The 27,450-nt window shown below is 36.3% G+C and overlaps 1 protein-coding gene across 1 annotated transcript in view; it reads left to right on the forward strand.

Moving 5' to 3' along the window:
* Window positions 1–27,450, forward strand: part of LOC108687968 — a 232,831-nt gene that overhangs the window by 115,731 nt on the left and 89,650 nt on the right. The window lies entirely within an intron of this gene.

Consider the following 27,450-nt stretch of genomic DNA (forward strand, 5'->3'; position numbering starts at 1 on the left):
GCTTTATATTTCTATATGTATTTTAATCATCTCGTCATTTTTCATATTTTCCATATTTTTATGAAAATTCGTGTAATCATGTGCGTTTCAATACGATGGGAAATGAAAAAAATTCTTATTTATATGAACCAGCAATAGTTTTTGTAAAAGTTCCTGTACTCTCGAATTTTGTATTTTATGTTCTTTTCCTCGAATTATACACATATTTCTAATGCGTAGATCACTCATTCGGAGGTACAGGTATATTTCTCTTGGTTTTCATAGAAAGAATTTGCTAAAGTATTTAAAAAAGACTAAAAATTTAACTACAGATACATAGATCTGAAAATTTTATTGGATCGTCAAAATAATTATGGAGAATTATGAAGAATTTAGGCGTTGATGATAATATTATATCGCGAAAAATGTTAATATTCCAGTAACAAGGTTGAATATTTTACATAATTATTTTGGTGGTCCAAAATTATTTTTAAATCTGTTTGTAGATAAAGTTTTAAATATTTCAACAAAACCATTCTTTCCTATCTATATTTCACCAGGAAGCTACCAACAACGGAAGTAAATCCAAGACCGGATGACAGGAGTTTGGTTGGTCTAGTCAGTTAGTCTGCTGTATAGTACTCGGTAGAGTAAGTTCATCATTAGCGGTGCGGCTTCGAGGTTGACTTAGTCCGATACTCGATAACGCTGTTGGACGAGTTACCCGAGAGTGCGAACTTTCTGAGGGAGAACCGGCGGGACTTAAATGAACATTTTTTTCATGTGGTGGCCGAAAGTGGGAATTTATCGATCTCGCGTTGCATTTTTCCGTCGCTATGCGAGCTGTTGCATTAATGACCGTACAGTTGTGCGCGAATGTTCATACACGTGTACGCGTATATAAGTATATACGCGAGTGCCACAAACACGACAATTTTATCGCGCCTCAACGATAGAATCAGATGGCCGTTCGTTCTTTAAAACGCGCTCGAGCGTTTCTAAGGAAATGATGATGCATCGTTTCTAGATGGGCGATATGAATTATTTCACGCTTAGGCGAAACGAGGTCATCATCTTCGGTAGTGCTTTCTTCTACTCGTCGATGAGAACCATGTGGAATGATCATTTTTCTTATCGTTTATAAGAAAACTATTTATTTGTAGATATCGCAGATACTGTGCGATATCTACAAATAAGGCGATATCGCAGAAGAGAAGAAAGATTTGTTTTTTTTTGTTTTTTTTATTATTATAGAATTATGTATTTTATGACAAAAATTAAAAGGGATTTTTGTCATTTCTATGATCATATTTCAATACAAGCACGAGATACGATACGTAGATATTCAGTTCAGTATAGTTCACAAAAAGATTTGAGAGTTACGGCTCAATAAATATTGCCCTTCCGAACAATAATATATTCCAACTCGCTTTACTCTCTTTCAAGGGAAACATTCCATTTTTTTCCGCACAGTGATTTAAATCCACACAAGAGATAAATATTAATATTTTAAAAAATCAATTTGCCCTTTTTCAAAGGCATATAAAGGATCCATCGCTATGCTGTTTACCTCATACGCCACCGATAGATATCAAACGATCGTTTGTACTGTAAAGCCGCTTCCTGCATTTGAACGCATTCCAAGAACGAAGATGCATCGGTTCTAGAAGAGCGATATAAATTATTTCGTACTCATATATACGAATCGGGTCATGCGCACGATGTTTTCCTGCTTGTCGACGAAATATTGCTGTGTTCTTTCGCAATACATTGGTAAATAAATTGAAGATTTATTTAGGTTCCCTCTATGTGTGGACATAGACGCCATTAGCGAATTTGACAATTTAGATGATATTCCAGTGATATTAACACGAGAAAATATAAAATAATATCATAATAATTATTATTATTATAATTAAAATAATAATAATAATATTGACGGCGATAATAAAACGCGAAATATAAATAATAACTAAAATAATAATAATTCCAGTTTCTAGTTTATGAGCGACGAGTTTCCATTAGCGACATGCAGTTGAGCAACGCAGACTCGTGGATTTTATACTGCGTCGCAGGATATCCACTTGATTGCGCTTTTATATGCGCAACTGCATAAATGAGTTACGCGAGTAACCGGCTTGCCAGGCGGTTTAAGTGGCAGACGAGATGATGGATGAGCGTTTTATCGGAAACGATTCTGGATTCGTTGTTTCATTGGTTTTCTCCTCTATCGATGCTCTAAGAGAAATGACGTAGAGTGCCCTGATGGATCTATCCGCGTTATCGCGATGAACTTCATCTTATTGCAGTTCACGTCGATTAGATGAAAAATAGACTATTCTCCATTTTTTTCAACTAATTTATGCGAACTCGGGTAAGACATTGACTATGACAAATTAATTTCCGCTATCACATCAAAATGTTGCGCCTATAAAATTGTTACAGCGTCATACGATTCGCTAAGTTGTCGATCCGCATATAAAGTTGCATAATTGTTTATTTTTCCTATTTTACGAGATACGTGTTCAGAAAATATCTCTCTATGTCTCTTCCCTCTTTTTCTTTCTTTCTTTCTATCTTCTTCCCTCCTTTTCTCCTTCTCTCTCTTCTTGTTCTCTTTTTATCGATATAGTTGCGATCAAGATAAATTTTGACATTGATTTTTCTATTATTTAACTATTTATTGTTGCACCACAATTCAAACGGGATATTACAGGTGAACTGAATTTACGTCTACAAAAAAGCTCTGAATACTTGTATTCGTTTTATATTTGAAGCTAAATTGGATGAACACATAACTCCCTATCTCAGCAAGCTGGATTGGCTTAGAATTGGATCCAATATTTTGTAGGACATAAATCCTAACCTAATCTATTTTGCATGAAGCCTCAAGATTTTTTTTTCAATTTTTAATGTAAGCATGATAACTGCGAGAAACCGAAGCTCCAAGAAAACCTTAAACTTACCTATTGTCGCACTGAACTATTCACACAGTCTGTTGCTTTTCGGCAAAATTCTGAAATGCAATATTCCTTCCCTCAAATATCCTCACACACTACGTGTGTCAATAATTTTAAATGCAAATTTTATATTTTTTGCTTTGTAATCACTCCTTTTTTGATTGAATCTTTCGTGATATTCTCGTGCTAGTCCAATATTTCTTATATATACACATTTACACGAATTATCATTCATGCACGCGTATATTTACGTGAATTCTCTCTTACATATATATTTTTTATTTTTTAAATATTATTTTTTAATTATCCTTTTATTGATGTATTTATTCTTTTACGTGTCAGTATAAATGTTGCTAGTACTTGAAAAGATGTTATTCTGGAACACGCAATAAATAAAACTATTTATCTTCCCTTTCTCTCTCTCTCTCTCTCTCTCTCTCTCTCTCTCTCTCTTTCTGTCGTATATCTTTTCGATTCAAGTGACACTGTCTAGTATAATGTTTCATACTTGACATTAGACCCAATGAGTAACGTAATCTGCCGGTTCTGCGAGGGTCAACAGATGAGAGAGAGAGAGAGAGAGAGAGAGAGAGAGAGAGAGAGAGAGAGAGAGAGAGACTAGATCCGCGTAAAAAAGAGAAATGGGAGAAAAGGGGCGTTGCCGGAAATGACGAGGAAAAAAGACAGCCGAGAGTCCGAGACGGATGTCAAAATGGTTTCCGACATGCTGGAAAAGAAAAAAAAGTATTCTGCCTACAGGGGTCAGAGAAGAGGGCAGGGGAGACGCAGCGAGACGCAGGTCCTCCTCTGAAAGGTCGGGGTTGCGTGTAAACGAAGAACCATTAATCAAAATCCGCTCCCGTGTCGTTTGGTATCGTTGAAATCGGAACAAACGGATCGCTTGTCCCCTTTTCCTCTCCTTCCTACTCCTCTCTCCATCGCGAGTGCACGAATTCCCATATTAAATGCGGATATATCACGTCACGAGCAGAGTCGAATGCGCGATACATACCGTTCGTCCGCCAAGGGTGGAATCCACGGGTATCATGAGAGCTCGCGTCGGGCAATCGTTCACGCTCGTTCATGCAAATTTCCGCGAAAGCAGCGCGAGCAACGGATGGCCGGGCACGTTCCAGGCGGGACAAAATTGGCTCAGATAGATTCCTGGACCCGAACGACCCGGACCGTCGGTGTCGCCCCAACGTACGTTCAAACATGATTCTGTTCTCGAGCTGAGATAATACTGCGTGCAATCTTCATGTAGCAGAAACAAAACTCTATATCACGCGAACGTTCATTGTAAAATGTGAGTTACGAGCTCGAACTTATTCGACTCTAAATATGGTCATTGTTTTTGTATCCTGATATTAATAATGGAAGTGAAATTTATATAATATTTAATATAAAGATTTATATAATATTTAATGTAAAAATAAAGATGAACCTTTCCCAATGACCTTGACTTTAACATATGTTGTCAAGGTCATGACCTTGAGTAACCTTGAGGAAGTTTTAATCGTCGATCGTTATTCGTCCAAAAGTTATTAACTGTTAATAAGTTTTACCAAGGTGTTTAATTTTTTCAATGCTACCCCCTGTTAGGGACATAACAATTTTTCATATGAGTGGACCTTGCTCGCAAAGTCATTGGGAGAGGTTCCTTTTATCTTTATTTTTATCTTTTAAACGAATTTATATTTATTTTTAAGCCAATTTTTCAACTTTAGAATCAGATGATGAATAATTAATCGATAATACATCAAAGAGGAGAATATTCTGAAGAAAAAAAATTAAACTTACAATTTTTATTTATTTAATACGAAATACATCATTTTCAAATTAATAACACACATATTGCCATATTAATTATTATAAATGGCGGAAAATCCTTGAAATAAATTAAAGAATTTTTTTGTGAAAATAATTTTTGAAGATTTTACGCTGTAATATTTAATTATGTAATATATAATGTATAATATTTCTAATACAATCCAATAATTATTGAGAATTGTCGCATAAATCGTAATTATATACAATCATCTTTTTGCCTTTCAAAGTAAATACATGGAATTAATTATATCTAATTTCACTATTATGAGTAACAACGCTGCTCTGATAGGCCTACTACTATTGAACTGCAGGATGCTGTTTGTTTTTAATTAAATTCTATTCAGAAAATGCCGTTAATTCTATTTAAGTTTTAAATCATCGCCCGTTCGGCGGAGAGCACGAGATAATAAGTGCCTGCTAATACTCTCGCATACTCGCGTATTTCTCTCCGGCCTTTCCGCAATACAAACGACTTCCTTACTCCTGAATAACGTCGTGCGAATGCTAAATTAACCTCGGAATAAGTAAAAAAATTCTGTGCAACACGCGACGCGATATTTCACGTACGGTCGTTTCCTCTCCTTCTTTTCTCTCACCCGTTTCCTTCGCTCTCCTAAGTTATACCGTCCTCTGAACGTTGCAGTATTAATTATCGCTTGTAGCATGTAACATCCATTTATTATATACCTATGTGTATACTGTATATATTACCAAGCTATTTCGATAAAAAATACAAATGATAGCGATCAAAAATTATTCTACAAGATGCAGACTGATTAAGATAAGGCGGTAACGCATGCGAATTTGTGGCGAAAGCAGCGTCTAGAAATCAATCGGTACAGAAGCACTGAACTTGTGGCGAGATATACACACGTATATATAGTAGCCGCGGTCTTGCATCTGTCGATTAACGGAGTCGTTGTTCATCACGCGATCGCGAGTCAGCAAATTAATCGCGGGCACGCCAAGGTATGTACTTTTTGCCGCGAAGAAAAGGAAAGGAGGAAAGAGAGAAGCAGCAGCGCGAGAGAAAGAGCCGCAAGGTCGGTTTTCTGTAATTGCCAGCAAAATAGTTTCCTCATTCTTCTCTACCCGTTTCTCGGCCGTCTCGGAAAATCGAATTACATCGCAGCGACCGATCGAAGCCCGACGATTGTGCGCGGGTGTGTGCATAGCCTTGCCTTACCTGGCCGCTTAACACGCCCAATGAAATTCCGATGACGTAATTGCCGCGCTAATTAGATAATTGTGTATTCGACTTTGCGATCGCTCGACGGTAAATTCGTAACGAAATAACGGGGCAATAAAAGCACCGGCGTGTACAACCTGCATTTTCGCCCTTCTTTTTCTATCCTGCGATCCCCTTCGAACAATCCGCTTTTTATATCGTTTTCAATGAAAGGTGCTTTCATTAACTTGAACGGAGACGAACGGAGATGCGACAAGAGAAAATTACAGACGAGAGTGAAGTGCGTTTTTCGCTCTTTTAAAGTTTTTTATTTAAATTTGTAAATTTGAGAAAAGTTTATATGTATGACAGATCTTTCTTTTATTATCGCTTCTTTTTAACATCTTTTTTCTGATTTATTTTTTCATATATTATTGTTTACTTACTATTTTTTTTCTAAGAAAGAACTTCGTGACGAAGTATTTTTATCCAGAATTGTTCGTGCAATTGATAGACTCGTAATCGTATTTATTCTACGATCGATACATTATGTATATCTGACTTAATATTAATCCTACTTTAAATTCTATTTCTCAAAGCATTTAATTATGAAAAGTAGAATTGCAACAAAGAATGTCGCGCGTTTTATTAAATTTTTATTAGAAAAAGATTCGAAAGTATTTAAAGAATAATAGATAAGAATATAGCAATCGTCACGATCGAGATATTATTATAGTCTGCTCTGTTTTACAAAATGAAAAGGCGACATATCGTGACGGCAAATCGAAATCAAATTACAGAAATTTTCTCGAGCGATATTGAAATCGTACGCTTTACGATTTACGCGCATACGGGAGAATATAGGAGAATGCAGAAAAATATAAGGATACGGATAAGAACGAAAAAGACTAGATGGCAAATTTGAAAGTATACTGCAATCAATGCCGTTATAAATCGCGATTATTGATCTATCGTTAATCGAGTCGACAAGCACTGCCGTAAATCGATGTAAATGCAAAAAGATAATTATCCCTTTTCCTTTGCGAAGTACATTAGTGCCGTCAACCAGAATTGCTACCAGCAATTTCGAATAACTGCATAAATTGTAAAGTAATACAAATGTTTAGAGCAATACTTATAGGTTGTTTACAATATTGTATTCTTTTGTGTTATAATATAATACATAATAGGTATAATATGATATAATCTAATACAATAATATAATACATAATATAATATATATACTATATAAACATGATACATTATTTGTGATAAAATACAATACAAATACGATACATTATTTGACGTTACAAGTAATATGATCGCTATTATGGCAGTTAATAGTTTCCTGAAATCGCTCATAATAAAGAAATTTCAACAGTATCTATGAAAAAAAGGCTAGCACAGCTCAAGCCTCATGTTATAATGACGCGCTGCTGAATTTTCGAAAATAGATTCTGCGATGGGCGTGTTGTGAGGACGCGCCCAGCTGCGCACGATCCAAAGAATCCGTGGGTCAATATCTTGCAGCTGCACGTTTTTGGGTGCCGGGTGTGCGTGTGTGGTTTGGTGACCGTAGAAAATGCGGAAAAATCAAATTTATCTCCTTCATCTCGTATGAAGTTGCCACTATTAAGTAAGATGACTTTTGAAAGAGACTTATTTCGTAGAAAAAAAAATGGTAGTGACAGTCGAATACAATAGAAAAAAAAATATCTTACGTGTGTAGTTCTTTACAAAAAAAAACAGCGGAAAATTGTTGCAGTGCCAACAAAGAAAAGCATGTATAATCCGGAGCATTAATGCCGTTTAGTATGTCATTAATAAACAGCGCATATATTTATAAAGAGACTTTACTACTCGTGAATAGCCAATTCCCAGCCATTCTTTTGTAGAATGAAGTAGTTGAGCTATAATATATTAATGTGTCAGCGGAAAGATAAGGTTTTTAAATATTACAGAGAAATTCGGTCACTGAGCGCGCGTGCTAGACGGCTTTAATGCTCCCGCGTGTACAATATTAATAAATAAAACAATCGTGCAGGACTGCATGACAATACGTAAGCTATTTTCAAAGTAGAGTACGAGATTAAAGAGGCGCGAGGAAGTGGAACAGCACTGAGAGAGGAAATGTAGTATAAGATCTCAACGAGGAACGGAATTCGAGAACTCGGATCGACTTGGATCGACTCAACCGGTGTATATCGAATACGAATAATATAAGAAAGTACGGCTTCTTCAGCAATACTTCGATAAAGTCGATCCTACCTCACGATCGTTATCGTTATGTTCGAGGAAGAAGGTCTTCTACGAAAGTATTCGATCCCGCGATTTCATTTCTCGCACCGTACTTTCGGTACATCCGTAGAAGTGTTATTATAAGAGCCGCTTCGTTCTTTGCCAATCAATTTCACATCGCGAATCGAAGCATCGTATCGCAGAGAGGGAGATAGAATGTTTGTTTTTGTGTGTGTGTGTGTGTGTGTGTGTGTGTGTGTGTGTGTGTGTGTGTGTGTCCCACCGATCTGTCGCGAAAATGGAAAGCCGCAAAAAACCACGTGAGCTCCAGGTGCGTTTTCCGCGGCGCTAAGAATCTCATCTTCTTTTTCCTGCACGCGTCTTATGTTGTTTTAGCTGCGAGAACAGCTCTAAGCGAATCCGCATCCTCCTATATCGATATCACGAACGGTGCATCACTGAGATAATGCACGTCTCTGTTTTCGTTTTAAATTATTTTTAAATATTGTATAAAAGGATTTTTTCCAATTTTCTCGAACTCATAACTATGTATTGTCCATGCCCACAATATTATGTTGCTTGTTTAAATTATTAAAATGTTCTTAAATTAAAATTATTTTATGTCTTCCGTCATGTAATTACTATCAAATGTAATGTGTAACGTGTCACGTGCATTAAAATGCGTTAAAACGTAACACATAATCTGTAGATTAACTCACCTCATCCTAAAATGACTTTACAAAAATTCAAAAAATTCTGGTCACCGCTATTTATATAAAGTTAATGTATGATAAGATTAATGTACGTTTATGAATATCGCTGTGTCATTATATTTAGTAATACATAATTTATGTTCGTTGTTACGCATACTTCTACTATGATCACGTAATTATGCTGGGAATGAGAGAGCTAAAGTATGAAAAGAGAATCGCAATGGTGTTGCTAGCAACAATGTTAATGCCTTTTTAACGTGCACTACAAGAAGCACGCTCGTTTGCGCTCAGCTCATAATAGTACCGTTAATCTATTCTCTCTATTTTCCATCCTTGCGGTGACTCGAACCATCCCTATGTCTCCACTCGCTTCGCGTTCGGGGGTGCTTCTCTTTCTCTCTGGCATGCTATACAGTTTATCGGGGAGTGAAAAAAGCGTGAAGTTTTTCGACACGCGATCGGACGCAAACGTACGCACGCACGCACGCATGCACGCATGCACGTACGACAAACCGAGGGGACACGACGTCAAAATAAAACGGACACGGAAGAGGACGGCTTTGGTAGACAAGGGCGTCGTCGCTTTTATGCCCCATCCAGCCATTCGTATCTGTTGAAGTATAAACAAAAATATGCATGCACCTTCTATTTCGCGAGCGTACCGCTATCATCGTCGCTGAGTGTCGGACATTAACGTCAAATGCGCCAAATGCATACAGTTCGATGATGGTTTGCGGAAGCGGCGGGAAAGGGGATGGAGTTGTTGCTTATATTGAGGTAACGTGATAGTCTGCGGTCGCACCCACATGTGCTTGATCGCTCCATACTATCAAGGCAAAGGTATACAAACGCGTGGAATGTTCATCGGATATGTTTGAACAAAAAAAAATCACGAAAAAAACTCACAAAAGAACACTAAAAAATATGAGTGTGGATTTAACATTATGAGTGTTAAATATAATTCACACCATGTGTGAGGGTTATATAAACACATAAATATGATGTATTTATAACACGGTTTCAAATCCACGTACTGAAAAAAGAATCTGGTAACAGCTATCAAATGTTGAGTATTTGATTGAATAATTTTAATCAAATATTTGGTTAATATAACTAAAAATAATTGTACTTTTCCAGATATGCAATAAATATTATCGAACGTAATAATGTAACTGTTTGATAATAATTATTAAGTATTAAAAAAAAATAAAATTCTTTTTGGTTATATTAACGGAATATTTAATTGAAATTATTTCACTTGATATTTGGTAGCTATTACTAAACTTTTTTTCTCAATGTAGTATTAATTCCACTGCATATATTACGTTGGTATATTTTTTAAAGTAGACATTTTTTACATTGTGACGTTTTGCAGAATCTATGCAAAACTATTTCCGATACAAGATAAATTTCAGATTACGAAAAATATTTTGTATTTTTTAAATAAATACGAAATCATGAAAGAAATAACACATCCGCGCAATCCATTATTCTAGACTGTTTTCATATTGCGTTTCTCGCTTGCAAACGAAGTCTCATCTCGTATGAGATATCGCAATGCGTTGTTCCATGTGGACGAGAGATTGTCGAGCCGGTTCTCCGACGTTTTCTGCGTTATTTGATTTAGTCTCGCGAGAGTCTAGATACTCTCGTTTGCGAAACGAAATGAGAAAGTTAGGAGACGAAGCGTGGTCCTCCACTTTAGTAAAGCTTTTCAGGTACCGGAACGTTATAGTTCGGCACAGATGCAAACTCACAAAACGAATCCGAGATAGATTAGATAGAAACATATAATTGTGTAACGGAAAATTGTGCCATACATACATGTTGTTTTCCATACAAGTACGAAAGTTCAAATTCTCGTAATAAAAAAAATTTATTATTTTAGTTTATAATTTCGCAGTCTACAATTAATATACGCGAGAGTAATAGCTAATTTCATACATTCAATTATATAAATAATTATAATTATAAGATATTATCTACTAACTATATTACTTTTTTATTATTTTTGCTTATTATATTACAAATTTTTTTTTTAATTCTGGAAGAGTAAATTTCTAAACATTAATTACAAGGATTAAAACAAGCTTCCTAATATATGTAATCTCTACATGGAATTGGAAAGACACGCGATAAGTTTGGTAATTTAATGCGTGCATGCGTGTGTTACACGCGCTCTTATGTGGCACGACATAATGTCCGGTTACAATGTTCTCTAGTGGAAAGTGTAAGGCGATAATAACGCACTTTAGAGCACGATCAATTGGATTAGTCCGCATACACGGTTGACTATTATTACGGGCCTGCTCGTACCTCGAAACGCTGTCACGCTTCGTTTTATGGAATGGCATTCGCTATGGCGCGTGTGCACACGCACGCCGTTCCTCTCCTGTCGATTTTATTCCCGCCCCTGGGCGCGTATCCAAAGTGACATAATGCGGATCAAAAGGGAAGACAATGCAAGGACGATCCATTCATTATTCAGCCGGCGGTAAATTTTAAAGATAACCGAGCTTTGTGAAGCAAAATCCATAGGATATCGTATATGTTAGAGGAGATTTATTATTATTTCGCTTTAATATTTGATATCAAATATTCTCTCTTTTTTAGTATTTATTGTTTTATCTATTATATTTATATATATATATATATACATATGTTACGTAATTTTTTGATTGAGTTCTTTGATATAAATATAATAATAAAATAATAATAACGGAGAAAAAACTTTTATGTTCTCATTTTTTAAAATAAATTATTGGATTCTTAATATTTTTCAAATTTCTGTCCTCGTATTTGAGCATTTCTATTGGTAACTATATATATAATTTCATTTAATATCGTTGGCAAAATTTTAAAATTGGATAGAAGAAGAATACGTATTATAGAAGGTGCAGAGAATTCAGTTGTGAGACCGACAAAAAGATAGAGAAACAACTCTCTACTCTATATTATTCATCGATTGGCTCTCGACACGCAACGATACAACTGCGCCCGGCCGCGAAAATCGCGAGCGTCCCTAGACAATCGGATCCTTCCGCGCGGTAACGAAAAAATGCAATTCAATTACGGGCCAACAGGGACAGAGAGAGTCCGCGACGCGGATCGCTGATGCAGCAATTAGCGCGAGTAAACGCTCGGCGGAGCAACTCGCATTTCCTATCCATCGCGGCAACAATTCCGCTGAGAAAACGACCGATAATTAGACGATTTATCACTCGGGCCCGAGCTTGCACCGCGCCGGCCGCGCCCGCGCTGGCCGGGTGGCCGACCCATCTGCACGATGAAAAAGAATCGCGACAACGAACATACACCGTACTTGGACGCTAATAAAAGAACATTTGTCAAAGCAAACCGCCTACGCAAAGTACGTGAAAATAAATTGTTTTTGCGCGGGTAAATGATAAAATGGAAAATTGTAAAAAATTATATAATATTTCAAATCTAAGGGGATTCTAAAGTCCACTTTATTGATTAAACGCAATCATTTTCGTAAAGATTTTCGTATATTATGTTATTTTTACAGATTTGGAAATCCTTTTTCAGAATTAAAATATTAATATTAATCTAGTGGTTGAGCTTATGCCAAGAACGAAATATATATATATTTTTTTTTTTTTTTTTTTTTTTTTGAGAAATTGAAATTTTTATCATTTCTTATTAGTCTTAAATTCCATCTAGAGGATTGAGTTGGAATAACATTTGCTTGATGTAAAAGCTCTGTAATCTGTACTTACGAAATTGGAAGCTCTAGACTTACTAGTAGGTAATTTACTGATTGTACGAAGGAACAATGTGGAGTTCTTAGAATTAGACTTAGACATCTAATTTGAATGAAAATCCTTGATACAAAAATTTTGATGTATGTATTAATGTAATAATAATGTGTTGATGATATATAAATCATATGTGTAATAGTTTCAATTGAATTAATGAAACAGCGATTCAGTCGGTCTCTATTTTAGATCCCTTTAATTATAATACAAAAGATTTTTCTTTTCTTTATAAATACTATTTTTAACAATAATTTTTGTATCACAAGATATAGATATTCAAACTAAATCTATAATGCAAAAGGATGAAATAACATCGATGATAAAAATATTAACAAGAAACGTTAACTGAGACGTGCAAAATATGATATTTAACTCTTTGCAATTTTAATTAATACACTGTTGGTTTTATAGATGAGTTTATTTCTGTTTCTGTCGAAAATTATTCGAGAATGTGGATATAAGGGCGAACAAGCCATTTAGAGAAACGAGCGTAATGGTTTCGAGCGTAATGGTTAACCGATAAAGAGTAATTAGTTATTATTTTATGTTTCACGTAGTTGGCGGTCGAATTTTTCGATCGTATCGCAGTTACGATTGAGTTCGATAAAAACAAAAAAGAATTTTCGTTTTTGCAAAAATCGAACTCATATATCCTCGACGTAATTTGCGTACCGCCGATTAGATCGCGACCAGGCTTTACCTTCGGAGATTTTCATTTCGATATAGCATAACGTTCGCGGTGAATTTTCGCGGAGATATATCCAACTTCGTTTTCCGTTCGATTTTCGTTCGATTTCGTATCATCGGGCGTTCACATCACAGATCGTAATTTCTGGTACGGCTCATGTATGTATGTATTGTCGATTATATTGCCGACGATGTCTGTCGAACGCGGCCGAGCAAATTTTTATTATTGACATCTTGAGTGGATACACATTTCACCGTGCTCGATTTTGAACGATCACTCGGCACCAAACGGAATTTAATCAAAATGTAATTTTGAACTGTTGCCAATACGATCTGGATCCGAAGGAAACTTTTGTCATTGATATTCGAAGTGAGAATGCATAGTTATCTAGCCTTAATTTGAACGCTTGCCAATCACAACCGAAGAAAACTTTTATTATCGATATCTTAAGTCACCAGAATGCACATATTAGTCAATTTAATTTTGAAACTTTGTCAATCGATCGCAAACGACGTTCTCAATAATTGGAGAGGTCATATCAAACTGTAAATGATAAAAATAAAATTTTCCAGAAAAAAAATAAAATTTTTTTATAGAATTTTTTTTAAGGAAAAAAAAATGTAGAAGAAAAGCATACTTTATTCTACTTAGGCCATTTATTTTCTAACCTTTTAAATAAGCGTGTAGAATTCTGTTGAACCTTCAATTTTCGTTAATCGTCCTGAGCGAATGTGCATTTTACCTCACTCTGATCGGTAACTTTATTGCGTTATTGTTTTTTGGACAACCATAGTGTTATCAACGCGATGATAACAGCTCGGACGCTTTATTCGAACCGACAAAGAGCCGATAGCACACGGGAGTGTTTTCACGGGATGCGCGCCACTCGCGATGAAAATCGGGACACGAGAGGCCAGAAGAGGAAAATCGGCACCTTTGTACACGGTCACAGTAGGGCGCGACTATGTGCATCGGGGTAAATATCGATTCGTGGTAAAATACAATCAGTCGCGTTCCACACACACACACACACACACACACACACACACACACACACACACACACACACACACACACACACACACACACACAACACACAACATACACACATCGCTGGCCAATGTATATATAAACGACAGATACGAATTCGTCGCACAAATTCTTCATTACAGGTCACAGTTAGGAGGCGAATTTAGATCTCCGAACGATTTTGTTCAATCTTGTTTTCACTCGAACGAAATGTAAGATAATCATTTGAAAATACGTTGAAAAATAGAAAATAACATACTAACTAAATATTGCATGCAGAAAATAAATAATCTTTATTTTATGTACAAGATATACAGAATGATAAATTAAAGAGAGAGAATACTGTTATTTATATTATTTTTAGAAAATCCGAAAATTAGGAATTTCTCATTGGAGGATTATCCAATTAATTCTAACATTATATGAAAATATTCGGATTATTATAATTTTTTTATAAACGTATTGTTCTTTCTCTTTAATATTTTTCTTTTTTGCAAGATACCCGAGAAATTAGTGTGTGTTTTTGTGTGCGTGCTGTGTGTGTGTGTGTGTGTGTGTGTGTGTGCGCGCGTGTGCGTGTGCGCGCGCGCGCGCTCATGTTAAAAGTACGTTTTCTATAGAAAAGGAAAATTTAGAATCCATATTGACGCATTTATAATTACAGTGCCTCTAAATGGATACAACTTTTAATTAAGGCATTCTTCCGTACGGTGCGGCATTACAATGAAATAAATCAATCGACAAGGGAGATAGAGAGCATACGGAAATATTGAGGCATTCGAAACATTTCAATTCCATGGAAAGACGGAGTATCTGTGATCGAATTATCTTTTTAATCAAGAAGGTCTCGGCTCGCTTAGCTTTGCAAATTCGGCGATCGTAGAGCGAAGGAAATATATGCCGCGGTCGCGGGACAATTCCTCTGCTTTTCTCTCTCTCTCTTTCTGTCTCTGTTTCTCTCTCTTCCTCTTGTTTTCTCTCTCTCTCTCTCTCTCTCTCTCTCTTCCTTCAGTTAAAATTCAATCTGACGATGTCGGTAACGCGTCCCGCTCTCGAGCTGACGGTATACGAAATCGGAAAAGGATCGCGCGAATTTTCAGAATTTCATCAAAAATTCAACAGGATTCTCGTGCCGGAGCTTAAACTGATTCCGCTCCACGTGGCCACGATCGTGGCTGCTACCTCACAACGTTCTCTCGATTTGCTCTTCTAATCTGACGACGACCAGACATATCACGGAGCAAAAAAGTGCTAATTGTCCGATAGTCATTCTGGAGAGATTTTGCATTATGAATTTATCAAATTTTCCTCATATTCGTTCTTATATATTTTCATTGTAATTTCCCGAAAAATGTTATCCATAATAAAGTTAAAAATAATTATTACTAAAAAAATCATCTTTTACAACAATAAAATATGAAATACAATTAAATATGAAATATTTTTTAAACCCTTCATACAATTCTTTATTACTTATTTATTACTTGTTTCTAAATTCAGAATAAGAATGACAAATAATAAATTTCTATTATTTCTTTGCACATTTAATTATTTTTTTTATTTAACTGTTACATTTAACTGTTACTTATAATTTATCACTCTTCTCGTATTTTTGCATATATTTATTAATTTATTATGCGCTTCTATTTATGCATATTTTTTTATGGTACATTTTATTAATATTTACATATATTCTTATTGTATGCTTGAAAGGATTAATTCTTTCAGGATATATTGAAATTCTCTCTCTTTCAGTCTCTCGGAAAACCGACAGCTTTCACGCGCGAGACGCTTTTGTAATCCAAACTTTGGGTGCGATACGGCAAACGCATCGACGCTTAAATTCTCCACGAAGACTCCCTTCCCTCCCACTCTCTTTCTCTTGTCCTCTAGTTACCGTTCACTGCAATGAGGAGCCCAACGCGTCGGTACATTTTTCACTGTCTTACGGTCCTCCCGCTATAAATCTTCCCTCGTTTGAGATAGAAGAAGATAGAGAACGGAATCTATTTGCGGATCTATTATTCATCGTTGCGCATTGTCCGGTCCCCAGACGGGGCTCGCGTTTCGCTCGCACGCTCGTTTCCGCTCGCTCTCTCGACCTCTCGCGAATTTCGCGAGCTCGCGGATTGCCGATCGCGAGTCGGAGCGTGAGCGGGAGATTCCGCTCACGTTTCAAAGACGATCCTATGAATGCAGGCGAAACGAAAAATCGGTCCCACGGAGAACTTACGGAGCGCATCGTGATTCATGCACAAGCTAGAAAAGGTAACGGGAAGAATGAGAGGGAAGGGGAGAGGTTGACGGCAAATGTAAACGGATCTTATCTCGGTCGATGAAGTACGCCGTTCGATGTTGTTTATACACACACACACACACACACACACACACACACACACATATGCGTGTATGTTTGTGTTTATGTGTAACACGCATGCACCCCACACATGCATACAAACACATCGTATCATGGATATCGAGATCGCTATAATGGAATTCCTCGTTATATAAATTTCGGTGCACATTTTTCCCGCCCATCGATCTTTTCTCTCACACGCTCCTTCCGATTTTCTCGTCTACTCTCTCTCTCTTTCTCTTGAAGTGCGCGTAACCTCTTACGCGCGACGTTTTATTCTACTCTCCGTATTCCATCGTTCGTACCATCCCTCCGCGACGCGGAATCGCGGAACGTTTTCCTCAAACGTTTTCTCCGAGAAAACGAAATTCCATCGATAAAACCGCCGTCGTTTCTCCGAATGATTTTAACTTGTGGAACAAAATGCACCGCGGTGATAAAAAGTGATCCTTTCTCCTTCTCCATCCTTTCTTTTCTCCTCTCTTCCCTTGTCGATTAACTGTCGTTCCATTCGCTCACTTCGATCGAGAGAATAGTGAGGTAGTTATTCTCTTCCGAGACTGACGTTCTCTCTTTTCTCTCTCTCTCTCTCTCCAACTGTATTACACTTATCTCACCGCTCTCTTTCCCGCTTGCGATTACAGTTTCTTATTTTTCCTGTTTGTTCTAATAATCGAATAATTCCCCAAGTTCTATCGCGTCTCTTCCGATCCAATTGACAATTCTCGACAATTCTTAATCGCTCATCGCGCGTAATTTTTTCCCTTTATTCTTTGTTTTGTCTCGTGCGCGCGCGCAATAACCGTCCAAATGGTCTCGTTCAGCGACTATTATCGCACGAGCTTGGAATTCGGTAACCGTGTGCATGATTTATCGGGCCGGAAATAGAGTTCACGAGGTTACGCGGTTGTACCTGGCTCGACCATAAATAATCGTTGGCATCGAAAAATTTGGGCGCACCAACGATCCGGTGCATTTATCGGCGAGGTCCGGTGGCCCCATTTTGTCCGCACACCCGGTATCGTATTTCTCTCTTTCCTTCCTCTCTCTCTCACTCGCTTATGTATTATGCATTGGCGTCTCTAATATCGGTGCAACGTGCTATTGATTTAACACTACTTACGTATGCGTGTTAATTTCGTTATACCACGCGTGCCAAATATTTTGTGCGAGACTACACATTCTGGAATACATTAAAGCCAGCTAGATGATGCTGTCCTTGCACGAGACGCCAATCCTAGCTTCGATCAATTCAATTTGTTCGCAAAAAATCATCTTTTGTGATTTATCTTTCGTTGCCTTTATCTTTTTGTTATGGATTATGATTATAATTGGTTATTATTCAACTTGATCTTATTTTTATCTCCTGTGTATGCACATATAATTATTCTATATTGGATACATATTTGAATTTTTAGTCTGCGATCATAGATTAACTTTTCCTTCTATATCTAATTTATATTTATAATGGATAAGATGTAGAAGAAGTAAATTCAATCCATTACCGGTGAAATTTCGCTTTCTAAAATGCTTTCTGAATTATTTCTATTCTGTAATATGGAGATAATCTTACTAGGGCGAACTGATGATATCTCAAATTATGACGTAACAACATTTTAAAGTTGAAGATATGTACGAAGCTCTTCAAGATTCATGCAACACGGTGTACCGTTCACTCTAGTATTCCATTACTCCGAATATATTGCGTAATTACGGCAGCAAAAAGTGATGTTGGAAGAAAGGTATCTCGTGACAGTCTCATCATATCACTGCCGCACATTGTATAAAGTCATATCCATACATGAATACTAATTAAGATCGAGCTTGCATAAGCAAACGATTAAAATTATTCACATTTTAATTATACATGATCCACACAAACAGTGTAGCAGACCAGGAATCCATACAGCTACACCTAAACCGTTTCATAAGAAGCTACTTTGATACTTTTTCTAAAAACTCGTGATTTTTATTTGCAACTTTACATGCAAGAGCTCGTGTAAGCTATATTTAAAATCAACTACCTTTCCCGTTACAAGATCACGCTTGTATTTCTCGTTCCACCAGAAGATGCCGGATTACGTTATCCATTCCAGACCTGCAGAGCTGAATGTGCACGTGACGTATAAAGCAAATCGAGAGCTCCGTTCTCGCGCCGTGTACATTTTCCGTTTATTTATTTTTTTTCTTCTTTTCGAGATTTCCGCATCACCGAGCGGCCCATCTCGAAATTCACCCGACAGGAAAAGGAGGCGCGCGCACCAATCCTTTCGGTAAATAATTTTCGCTGGGCGGAAGGGGCCGCTTAAAGCCGACGGGAGCAGAGATTTTCTCCGATTAATTTCCGCCTCTATCCTCGCCGCTCACGCTCGTCATTCCCGCCTGGCGTGGTTCTTAGTTTCGAGTTCACCGGGGCGTATCGCATCTCTTCCTCCTCCCCCGGATTCTCCTCCGGGTTGTCATCACTCTCCTCCTCCTTCTCTTTTTCTTGCACTTCTTCCTTTTGTATTATGCATTCAGGTTATTCGTTATTTATAAGTATTGCCTTTAAACTTTTTCAGACCTTATTGCTCGCGGAAGTTAGCCAACCCCGCGAGTAATACAAGTATGATTTATCCTCGCCTCGTCTCTGACCTCGTGCCGTTTCCACTTACGAAACGCGCAGTATTTTCACTGTCAAAAAACATTTGCGCTATCCTCCTTCGAACCTCCGTGAGTTTGAGGTGTAAATGGAAGTGATTTTGACGTTTTCTTTTTCTTTATTAATAGAGTGCAAGTTTAGAGGTCGAAAGCAATCTTTGACATATCGTGAGAGCTGTCAGAAATAAGAGAAAATGTTTTTGTGCGATTTTGAGAGCGGAAGGAAAAATGTGTCTAAAAAGAAAAAAGAAAAATATATTTTTTATTTTTAGCATTTCTTTTTGCAACACTTTGATAATATCGTGTTCAACACGGTATGTCGAGATAGTTTCTGTCGCGTTAAATGTCAGAGGTCGATGGTGAAAAAAAGAGCGCTTTCCGATTAATTTCCGTTTCTCGATCTTCCGTGCAAAGCGCGTCCGGCTATTTTCGGACTCGACGAGGCGTGTTATACATTCGACGTTATTATTGCCGCCCGTCCTACCGTAGAATTTGCGTTCATCTCTCGTCGGAACTTTTGACAATTTACAGTTATTAATCCTTCGTTTGTAATCTGGATTTTGGCACAAATAAAATTTCACTCTCAAATTCCTTCCAAATAAAGAAAGGCAGAGTCTGATTCGTTCAGCACTAAGTTATTACTTTTTTAAACAAATTTCCATTTTTTTCTCATTTTTCAATTTTCCAAATTTCAATTTTTATTACATAAATAAAAAAATGCGGAAAAATTCAAGATTATTATATTATCAAATAGGTTTTTATGTAATAAAAGTGTAATATTTAAGTTAAAAAAAACCTATTTGGTAATATAATAATCTTGAATTTTTCCGCATTTTTTGAAAGCCTAGAATAATAAAAAACTTGGGCTGAACAAAAAATGCTAAACAAACCTAAAATTAAATACTCTCTGTGTACTCTATTTTTCGCTCGTAAAAAATCGTAGATTTCTTGATAGTTGTAATTATATTCATCACGTTTACGTCAGAATGAATCTATTAATTCAATTAAATTTTAGCGTTGTCACTGTATCCATATTAAGCTGTCGAGTAATGATGAAGAAATGACGTTGGAAAATCAGTCAAATTAATGTGAAAAACTCGTTCCCCAAGTAGAAAATATATAGTGATTGCACACAACTACCTTCCTGAACCTGAATGATCGAGAGAGTTCGTAGATTAAGTTGACGTGAATAGAGGCGATTCGGTGAGCATGATGTTAAGATAAAATCTGATTCAGTTTCTTTCCCTCCGATTCCATTCACGCACCTTCGCTACATCTCATTCCGCCTCATTCTGCCTCAGATAGGACGTGCACGGTCACTACAATAATTGCTGCTTACGTGATTTTATCTCCCTCAGCACGAAAAAGATCGAGGTCTACCAACAGAAAGTAATGCTCTACGCCGATTAATTTCCATCTCCTTCTCTCTTTCTCTGGCTTTCGCTCTTTCCCTATAGCGTGCTCGTTCGCGCGAACGCGCGAGCGTGTTTTCGAATCCGCCGAAGCATATTATACTCGCGACGCATCGTCGTGCTCCGCCACCCCCGCCGCCATCATCCCCTTTCCGTTTCTCGTCCCCCAAGTCACCCGTCGTCCCTCGTTCGCCGATCCCGAATTCGTTATAACCAGCCGAGAGCCACGCAACCGTAACTTTGCAGGATACGATGTACGCTACAGAGAGCTCGACTAAATCAAATTTACAAGCTGCTGAGTGTTTCCCTCCCTCCCTCCCTTCCTCCCTCTCCTTTGCTCTTCCTCCTCCTCCTCCTCCTCCTCCTCCTCCTCCTCCTCGCGCCCGTCTACAGCCGCTTTTCTGCCACCCCCCCAGTCCGGTATCCTCGGCACCGACGACTACGTGTTCCGGCTTATACTGCGGCCCGAACCGCTATTTTCGTCAGAAGTCATTTAAAAGTTTTTTCGTGCCGCCGTCTGCGCGCCGAAGTAGATTCTGAATTATTTATTCGGTGCCGGCTGCGCCCGGGTGTGCACGCGTCACGTTCGTCGGGGGTTAAGGTCATTATTTCCACGGTCGATCACATTATGTGCAATCGCGTTGCAGCACGCACCTTTCCCGACGAGCGAGATGTAGGAGACGTAGGAGATGAGAAGCCGAAAACTTTTATGGCTATCCGATGGACGTCATAGAGCTACTTCCTTTGCGTTTTAATCGGCTCGAGCTGAATATATACGATGTGGTTATTGCTATTGCATATTGCATCGCATGGAAGTAACTTGGGAAGGTATAATGTAACGCTGTAAGACATTTCCCCCGACGGATCATTATTTAAGCATTATTGAATAAATATGATCGAACTGTAAGTGATTGAAATGAATTATTTAACGATGATTATGAATTATCGAAAATATTATTTAAAGTCAACAGAAATGAAACAATGGTTTGCTAATAACAATAGTAAAGGAATATAGAAACAGAAATGTAAAGGATAAAAGAATGGAATTAATACATGAGTGCATGGTTTGTAATTAAAATTTATGCAATTTGTGAATAACTATGAGTATAATATTTATGCTCAAGAAATTCGCCTATTTTAGTGATACATTATTACAGAAATCGATTGATAATATTATCGAATAATATTATTACCGGTGACAGAGATACAGATACAATTATGTATATTGATAGGAAGGAAGAACGAGTTTTAACAATGATAATATTGAATATGCGTTCGACTGTTATAAATAGATGTAAATTTTAATTGATAAATAGTTGTAATGCAAATAATTAATTCACTAAAAATATGTATGAGAATAATAATAAATTATTTTATAAATATTATCGATTCTTTCTTACAATCGTACAATTATATATGCATTTTGTTTATAAATTATTGTTAATAAATTTGAAACGCGGTAATAGCAAGATTATTGAATGTTTATAAAAAATTTTATTTGTTGATAGAATTTGATATATATGATAGATGCTATTTGAATTCAATTAATAACCGAAACGGACAGGTAATGTTTTGTTTTACACAAAATTTGATAGCAATGTATTAAAAATTAAATGTTAAAAGTATACATACAGGATGTCCCGAATTTAAATGTTAAAATCGGGAAAATATATAGGGAATCAATAGTATAGTAGATAGTAATAAAGGGACCATATCAGAGTTTCTATACTTAATCAAAGAGTCACTTAAATCTAAAGAGTTCTGATTCCCACTAAATCAGTAGTAGATACGGATTACGAAATGTTCCGTATAATACAGGAAATTTGAATTCGTGACTTGTTGGTTACGAGTCTGTCGTTCTCACGGAGCCCTACGGCATCTCACAGGAGGTCGATAAAGAAAAAAAATCGTAGGGATATCGTTTTTGCTTCTTTTTGGAGAAAATCGCAAAAAAGGACAAAATGTAGTATTCATTTTTGTACTTATTTATTATTCATATTTATTTCACGTTGTCACTTTCTTTAATATAGATATTATTCAAAATGTGGACCTCTTGCAGCAATAGGTTTGTTTTTTAGCTGAATTTTTTGCACCGTTTAGGTTTTTATCCTCTTCAACGTGAAAAGAAAAATAGGAAAGATGAACCGTGCAAGGAGTTCTTAAAAAGAATGGGCCTATTGACTCGTCGTTCCCGTATTTTTCTGTTCGAAAATTGACCTATGTGTATATACCTACTCTTGCACCATCTCTGAAATATTATCGTCATAGAAATCATACAGGAAAATAATATTTCTTTTTTTAATAATATTTTTAATATTTTTAATATTTTTAATATAGCTACTTTTTTAAGAAAGTTACATTAAGGAAATGATGTGAATAAATAGGCGTGAATAAGTAAATACAAAAATAAAAATACGTTTTGTCTTTTTTTGGGATTTTCTTCAAAATGAAGCAAAAACAGCATATCTCTAAATTTCTTAATTTATTTTTTTCTTATTATATTAGTTTATTGGTATATTATAGTATATTTATATTCTCCCTATATTCTCTCAAAGTTTTGACATTTAAATTCGAGATACCCTGTATATATACTTGATAATAATTTCAGTCTCTATGATTGAAATCGTAATATTTTCAGTCTCTACGATTGAAATCGTATTTAATTATTGCTCAGTTTTCGTTAAGTGCTTCATGAATCTCTGTTCCATAAATTGTTATATTTAGAATTCGTCGTGTCGCGCTATCTCTTTAATACGATTGAATCTTTCGTTTATCAATCTTCTAATAGATGAGTTAATCAGTATTTTATGAAATGGTGTTTCCTGAGTTTGAGATTATTTGAAGATTATTATAAATTGTAAGGTATAAGCAGCAGATTGATAGATGTTTGGAATTATATAACTATTGATTAATCGTCGAATAATAACAGATTATGAATAGTCAGGTATCGACAGTTTACAAGCTGGTATTGGTACTCTTGGATAATCGATGCTTTTTCTGAACTACAATATACATCACCTAGGAAAGGAGAAGATTAATAGCAATCTGTATTTTGTGCAGAATAATAATGTTGATTACTATAAAGCCGTTTCTGTTAATTTTTTTTGTAGCTTTTATTATTATTTTAAATACAAGAATATCTTTCTATAATATTTCGAAATTATTATCATGATAAACATTCGAGATTATATGCTATGTTATTTATAATAAATTAATAAATATATACATTTAAAATAAAAAATTGTAGGATTGATATTAAAATGCGTTAATATTTTAAAAAGATCTTAACTTAATTCTTAATACAGTCGTTTAGCATGATTATTAGAAATAAAGATATATTCCAGTCACAAGAAATAATCATCGTTTACCGAACATTTCATTTTGGTCGGTTATCTGTTGACGAATAAATTCAATCTAAAGTAATTATTAAACTACTACTACTAATTACCAAAGAAATATAACTAAGTTTAGTTATAGATGGAAAAAAAGAAATAAAATTAAGCTACAGTTATTGAAAAAGAATAACTCTAACTAGAACTTCGTTACAAGCAACGAGTTGTTACCCAACCCTAATCTTGTATTAATTAGCTATCAGAAAAAATTAATATCTTTTTATCATCAGATATTAATAGCATCGTTAATAAAAAAATATTTCTTTCTTTTATTATTAATATGAACGGATATCACGTCAACGTCTTATTATAAAGTATGATCTGTATAACGTAAGAAGAGCACGTTTGTGTTTCTTTCTGGTTGTGCAAACGTTGAATAAACTTGAGAACATGCATGATTAGCATATAGCTGATCATACTATGAAGCATATATATGCATATGCATCGTGTAGGCTGGAATTAGCTTGAAATGTTTAATTGAACGAGCATTATCGACGTGCAAGTCTGTTCGCCATCGCCGATTGATGTATTGCGTAAACATGGTGCTCAACCAAATCGACGTTCACTTTAATAATATTGGCAAAGAGCTAGACATGCGGGCGGACAAATCGGTCAAGTATTCATCCAATTTAATTTATGATGACTCGGTAATTTTAAAAAGCAGTGAATATAATTAACATATTTTTTTTATTTTCATTTAATTAATTGATTGAATCGTCTTACTACTAATTTTGCATATGTGAAAATAAAAAGAATAAAAATTTATAACACTAAGTTATGTAAAATAATTAACAATGTAGGTTATTTAAAAAATTGCATTTTATTAATTAATATACAACTTCTCTTTATGCAATCACGCAGAGAGAATTTACATTATATAAACTTCACAAGCGTATACGCACGAAGCGACATGCGTAGGGATGAACGAGAGACTAACAGGGACGGATAAAGCAAAAACCTGGTCCATGATAAATGTCCCGACACCCATCACGGCGCAACATCACAGCGTATCCCTCAAAACAGAGCTACAATCGCAGCCTCTCGTAACCATTATGCTAAAATGCAATCTCCTGATAACCACAGTCGCGCCATCGCGGAGCTTAATCTCACCTATCTCTGTACAGCCGTCGGGGAACGGAAACAAAATGGGAATGAGAGACTGGTTCCGCCTGGCCAGTGATTCGGGATAAAGAGGGCGGAATTGGGGATGTAGAAGGGATGGCAAAGAGAGACACAAATCCAGAGGAATAGGAGAGAGAAAGAGGGGGGGAGGGAGGTGAGAGAGCGCGAGGGCGGACAATGGTAGCCGAGACTGGAGATACGAAAAGAAATAAATTCCGCAATCGATAAGCGTCCGGTTAAACGTCAAAGCGCACCAGTGTGGGTAGACGAGGCACTTTCGATCCTTGACAAAAAACACAATCGCCGATATCCAGGGGATATAGAGCGCGCGCTTGCTTTGCCTCCCTTTTCTGACTCGCCCGCATCTTTTTTCTTTCCTAGCGGAAAGTCGAGTCGATGTCGGAGTACACGTTGTAATGCCCGCGATCTCTTTAGATTCATTTCTCTTTTCCTTTTTTCTGTTTTCTGTTTTTTCTCTCTTTCTCTCTCTCTCTCTCTCTCTCTCTCTCTCTCTCTCTCTTTCTTTCTTTCTCTCTCTCTCTCTCTCTCTCTCTCTCCTCTGTCTCTAGAGGGGCTCTGCAATTTTATTACATTGCCGATAGAGATATCCGGTCAAGAATTATTTCCGCTACTTGAAGGATTGTAAATCTTCTAAACGAGATCAAGTGTCATGTGAATAATTTTCTGTTATTAACACAATATAAGATTTTTTTAATTAAATCATTTTTTAATTAAAGTATAAATACAATCACTTGTTTTTGTGCTGATGAAGACTAGAATAACCGAAATGTTTTATGATTTAAACATTGAATTAATATTTAAGTGCACTAATTATAGTACCGATTCCTGTTAGTTTTATTTTCTTTATTAGTTTTTTTATTATAAGGAATTTTATTGTTTTTTTTAATTATTCTATTTTTTTTCTCATTTTGTAAGTATGACTAAAATAGAATTTACAGATACAGCATGAACACAATTTATATTTTCTATTCCATGTTTCTGTTTAACATTTCAAAATTTAAATCTCTTCATCGAGATTTAAATTTTGTCGAGATAGTTCAGAATAAACGCTGTGGTTTATTTAAAAGTTAAAAGTAGTGCAAGTCAAATATCAAAATGGTTTTATCCTATTTGCACGACGAACATAAATGCATTCATGGACAACACGTGAATGTTGAATGTTAAATGTCGATACCACTAAATTTTCTATCGATATATGAAGTGTGACCTATTTATGATACAAATCAACTGAATAAACTCAACTACAAGTTAAGGTATACATTTATTTTAATGAGTTTCAAAATGCGAAAGTTTTTGCCGTGACTTTCTTACGCGGCTATTTATTATGGAGATGTAAAACTCAGTAGGAATGTCCGTACCCTTCTTCCTCCAAAATAAACAGCTCATATATCGACGTCGTATCTTCCATCATGACGTAATTCGCTTAGCTATCGACAGCCATTGCCACGACTTAGTCAGCGGAGGAAAGAAGTATTTATTCCCCGAGTGGCGGCGGCAAAATCGTTTGGCGTTTAGCTCTCTTTCGTGGAGCGTTCGAAAAGTTTAGATACCTCTTCGGGATCTTCTTCCAGGCGAGCGAATAAGCAGGCATTAAAGGCTTAGACCAGAGATCGAATTGTAAGTACCTACATAGTCTTCTTGCACCTTTCCTTTCCATCTTCTTCTTGCAATTCTCTCTCTTTCTCTCTCTCACACACACACACACACACACACACACACACACACACACACACACACACACACACACACACACACACACGCACACACTCGCCTGATCGCCATCGTTCTGTAACGAGGATCAGGTATGATCGCACTGGAATAGGTTAAGCATCGAGAATTGCCGAGATCCTCGAACGGGTTCGCAAGGCATACCGGAAGCAGAGGATCATCTTGCGATTGTATTCGAACTCCAGATCAAACTAAATCAAGCCGAGTCAATTTGATCAAACTTATATTTTATTGTCAACTCTACTTTTTCCAAATTATAAATAATAATAGGTAACGATGATTCCGAATGATAATCAAAATCATGTTGATACAAGAGACAATAGCGCTCTTTCACATACAAGTGTATACTTGAATAAGTATACGGCCGTAGTCAATGATTGCATATTTACACAACT

This window comes from Atta colombica, unplaced genomic scaffold, assembly GCF_001594045.1.
Source record: "Atta colombica isolate Treedump-2 unplaced genomic scaffold, Acol1.0 scaffold222, whole genome shotgun sequence".
NCBI lineage: Eukaryota > Metazoa > Arthropoda > Insecta > Hymenoptera > Formicidae > Atta > Atta colombica.